Source organism: Mus pahari, chromosome 22 (genome assembly GCF_900095145.1).
Source record: "Mus pahari chromosome 22, PAHARI_EIJ_v1.1, whole genome shotgun sequence".
Taxonomy (NCBI): domain Eukaryota; kingdom Metazoa; phylum Chordata; class Mammalia; order Rodentia; family Muridae; genus Mus; species Mus pahari.
The window spans coordinates 45,331,760-45,336,856 of NC_034611.1; positions in this window are offsets into that span (position 1 = coordinate 45,331,760).

Consider the following 5,097-nt stretch of genomic DNA (forward strand, 5'->3'; position numbering starts at 1 on the left):
AGTCAGAATGAGACTTCACATGAAGATCCAAAGAAATTGTTATCTAGCTAAAATATCCTCGTATCAGCTCTCCAACCTGATTCATTTTTGTTTGTTTATTTTTACAATGGATCAGGGCTGGAGAGATGCCACCACAGTTTATAATACTTGCTATTCTTCTAGCAGTGCAGTATTCAATCCTCAGCACCCATATCAGGAAGCTCACACTGCCTGAAATCACAGACCCAAAGGATCTGAAACCCTTTTCTGGGAATCAATAAACACATGTGAAATTCACACACATATGCAAGAGTCAAAACAAGAATCCTCCTGAAATTATGAATCATTGCCTTAAATATCAGGTGAAACAATAATAAAAACTTAAAACAGAAAATCATGTAAAACTAATGACTATAAACTCACCATACCTGTATGACTGTATGTAGTATTTCAGAATAACGTTTTGTTTCCTACTTTAAAAGTGAAGTAGATGGCATAAGTAATGTCATTTATTTATCCCAATGCCTCTTCTCTGTGGATTTTACCTGCAGAAGATGATCATTTGCCATTTTCTACAGCTTACTGATAAATATATTATAAGCTGGGCAGTGGTAGTGCACGCCTTTAATCCTAGCACTTGAGAGGCAGAGGCAGGTGGATTTCTGAGTTCAAGTCCAGCCTGGTCTACAGAGTGAGTTCCAGGACAGCCAGGGCTACACAGAGAAACCATCTCAAGAAACCGAAAAAAATAAAAAATAAAAAAAGTATAAATACAAAACATTTATTTATATATATTCTGTTCTTTATGGATATATTCTTTATATATATTCTTTAAAAGAATGTTATGAAATTTTGAGAAACAATTTTATAATTAGAACAAAATTTTAAGTTAGTTATTAAATATTTAGAAATTAAAACAAAATATTTATTTTAGATCTGATTGGGTATTAAACAGAAACTTCTTTTTGAAATCACCTGTTTCTCAATTAGGTATTTAGAATACATCATCTTAGATTCAAAGATGTCAGATACTGTTCAGGGAGAATGTGTGTCTTCCTTCCTTTGGTTCTATATTTCTAGCCTTGTTACTTTATCCCAAGACTTATTAATAGGGAAAACGACAACACAAGCAGCTGTGTGCCCGAGGTTAAGCACTACCTAGTTCCCACAGGAACCATTTCTCTTGCATCTGGATTCTAGGGATCTGCTTGCTCAATGCCAACTTGTCTCTACTGTACTAATATGACCAACTGCTTTGCTTCTGATTTGCCTTCAACTATGCATCAATCAATTTAAAAATGAGATCTTGCAGAGTCTCTCGGGAGACAGTTATATCAGGCTGACAAATGCAGAGGCAGATCCTCGTAGACAACCATTGGACTGAACATGGGGTCCCCAATGGAGGAGTCAGAGAAAGGACTGAAGGAGCTGAAGGGGTTTGTAACTCCAGAGGAAGAACAACAGTATCAACCAACCAGATGCCCCAGAACTCCCAGCAACCAAACCACCAACCAAAGAGTACCATGGAAGGCCCTATGGCTCCAGCTGCATGTGTAGCAGAGGATGGTCCTTGTTGGGCATCAATGGGAGGAGAGGCCCTTGGTCCTGTGAAGGCTTGGTGCCCCAGTGTGGGGGATTGCCAGGGTGGGAGGCAAGAGTGGGTGGATGGGTGGGTGGGGGAACACCCTCATAGAAGCAGGAGGATTGAGGATGGGATAGGGGGCTTCCAGGGGGGAACCAGGAAAATGGCTAATGCTTGAAATGTAAATAAAGAAAACATCCAATAAAAATTTTATATTAAAAAATAAAAGTGAAATCTTATCCTGCTGTAAATACAAAAATGAAGAAACAGTGGTATGTTTAGCAGGATAAGATTAAACTGGGAAAATGTTTGACAAAGTTCATTCAGATAAATTTTTCTCATTTGCAAAGGTGTATTTCATTTCTCTTTTTTATATATGATATATAAGCTGCCAACAAAATTATTAAAAATTCATTTTACTACTAGGTACTTTTACAATGAAATCTATGATTTAATATTATGATAAATTAAAATTATTTTTCTTATAATTAATATTTAAATATTCCCTAAAGGATGCTATTAATGTGTCCAGTTATATTTCAATCTTTAATGTTTAATTTAAAATAAATAATGATTTAAAGAGCAGGAAAAGATTAAAATTGATTCTAACAATCTAATGAGATAATGGTCACATAACACTGCATCTCTGAGAAGTATCTTACACTTCATAATACTCCCTTCAATGAAATATTTCAGTTTGCAGGATAATTCTTGTCTTACTTAGCTTAAAATACTTTTCATTACAAATAGTAGTCATAGACTTACATCATTCCAGGCTTACACTAATCATCATACAAACATAAATACTTCATTTACGTGTAGAAAATGCTTACAGCCCATCGAGCTAGACATCTCCAAATGTCTAACACTACTGACTTTAGCAAAATAAACAAAGAATAGCAAAGCGTTAAGAAAATATATACTAGAAGAAGTGTTAATTTGGGTCAAGAGGATTAAAGACTTTTTTAAAAAAAATTTTTCTGGAAAAAAATAAGTTTCCAAGGTAGAATATGATTAGGTTGTAACCAAAGTGCTCCTCAGTTACTCACTGGGAAAACAACATGCCCTTTGGATATGTGAGGGTTGAGCTGGCTGGAGTACCACAGGCGCAGCCTGTGCCTTGTGCACTACAAGAAGACCATTCTGCTTCTTCCCTCCTCCCCACCCCTGACAACATCATACTCAAATTATTCTCCATATCACATTCAAAGTATATGCTAGATTAGAGTCGCGCTAATATCCTTCAATAAATTTCTGTAGCATTTAAATTCCAGACTTTATAGCCAATTTTAAGAACTGGCCTATGTCAAGGTCTGGGGTCCCAGATTTTGCTACCTTAAATACCATTTATACTGAAATCCTCTGTAGCTCACCTCCACAGTCTTTTCTCATATTCTTTGTTCTCAGAAGTCAGTAATCATCCTACCTGTTCAAGGCCCGTGACTCTGCATCTTCCTCCACGAGACAAAGGTGATGTGTCAGGGCAAAGACAAGAAAAAAAAACCCTGCAGTCTACAACACTGATGGCTACAATAAGAACTTATTATTTTTCTTTGTGAGATATCGGGTTTTATTGAGGTCAAAGTGAAAGAGATGAAATGACCTGGCTCTCCCCAAGGGGATGGCGCGTCCTGCTTCTCTGAGATTAGGGGGCTTCCTGCAAATTATACTGTTGGGTTTTTCTAGGAATAGCACTGATAGTGTGAATACATGGCTGGCTCTGGATAGTGTGAATACATGGACCACACTCAACCTCAAGCACACCGGACATCATCACATTGCTTGTATCTTCTTCCACTTCTTCCATTGCTGTTGTGTAGTCCTCAATATACAAGGCTTTCATCTACTTGTGTTAAACTGTTCTTTACCATGCTAATACAGGAGAAAGTTCTAAAATAGCCTCTGTGTTGTCTGCTACTAATATATAGAAATGAAAGTTATTTTTGCGTGTTGGATTTATATCCTGCCACATTATTGAGTTAATTCATTAGTTCTGACAGGTTCTTGTTTTTGTTTCCTTTCATTTTAGGCTTTGTTTAGTGAGGTCTCAGTGAATTCCTCCATGTAAGATCGTTCCATCTGGAAAGAGACAATTTTACTGTTTTTCCTCTCCAACTTGGATGATTTTTCTTCTCCCTTTCCAGATCCAATGTGGCAAACATCTCCACTTCTTTATTTAATGGACATATAACAATGCACACATAACTCCTGTAATCAATAGGAGTTGTTATGATGTACACACAGCTCCACTCCTGTAATTTGACTGGAGTTGTACAGATGTATTTAATGGGGGGGGGGGAGGGTTTATACGTATATACTCACTTTCTGTGTTTTTCTTCTTGAAGCAAGAGGCTTCCAGTCTCACCATCTTGTTTGGAGGTTTGTTTGTGCACACTTGTCACGTTGGCCACTTTTTAAAAAGTGGTCCCAGTTATCCACCTTCTAGAAGCTTCTCGGGGCTGATCCAGACATGTGGGCTAGGAACAATTTCTGCTAAATGGAAGCTCGCCAAGGCTGTAGAAAAGAAGAAATATGTTCTATCCCTCCTCCCTAGAGAAAATGAACACTCATGCCTTTGTCAGGTCTCTCAAATACACACCAAGCAGAGGACAATGCCGTCTCTTCAGTTACCTCACATGCCTGGGCTCTCCGCATCTATTTAGTTCACTGTGAAGCAAGACAAAGGCCAGTCCCTTGGTGAGCATACCGAAATGCTTGCCTGTACCCAGCCCAGGAGGGAGTCATTATTGCTTTGGTACTGAATTCTGCCAGTTTAGGAAAGAGTCTGGCATGGGTGAAGTAAAATTGCTTAACAGCTCTGTGTAAATGGTGGTGGGATAACATATTAAAATAAAATATTATAAATGAAATTAGTTGCTTGAAGTATTTAATTGATTTTAGAGAGACGTAATAAGTATAATTATTTTGTGGTGATACTGCTGAGCAGGTAGCTTCTTTTTCCCTTTTCCTAATCAGTTAAATAATTAAAAGATAGGAAAACAGCTCCGAGTGAAGCACTGAAGACTTCTTGAGGAAAAGAGTAACCCTCCAGATTCAGAGAGACTACTGATGGGAAGGGATGGCACGGGATTCTTGTTGGGGTTCAAATATTGCCCTTCTGGTTACTCTCTTCTCTATTGGTCCTGAGGTGTTTATGTGTCCTTTCTGGTGGAGGGCTTTGGTCTCTGCTTCTGTCTATCAGCAAAAACTGCGATAGGGCTCAGGCTCAGTGCGCGGATACAACAGGGCAGCAACCTCAGCAGCCTGGGTTTGGTTAGGGTGGCTTTCAAACCCCCCCCCCCTCTCTCTGGGGTGTCACAGGAACCAAAACTAATTTCAGATGAGAGAAAGAGTCCTGCTTGTCTAGGAAATGATAGAATTAATTATTTTCTGAAAGATACATTTTGTGTGTGAGAGAGAAAGAACAAGAAAGAGACAGGGAGGGAGGGAGGGAGGGAGGGAGGGAGGAAAGGAAAGGAAAGGAAAGGAAAGGAAAGGAAAGGAAAGGAAAGGAAAGGAAAGGAAAGGAAAGGAAA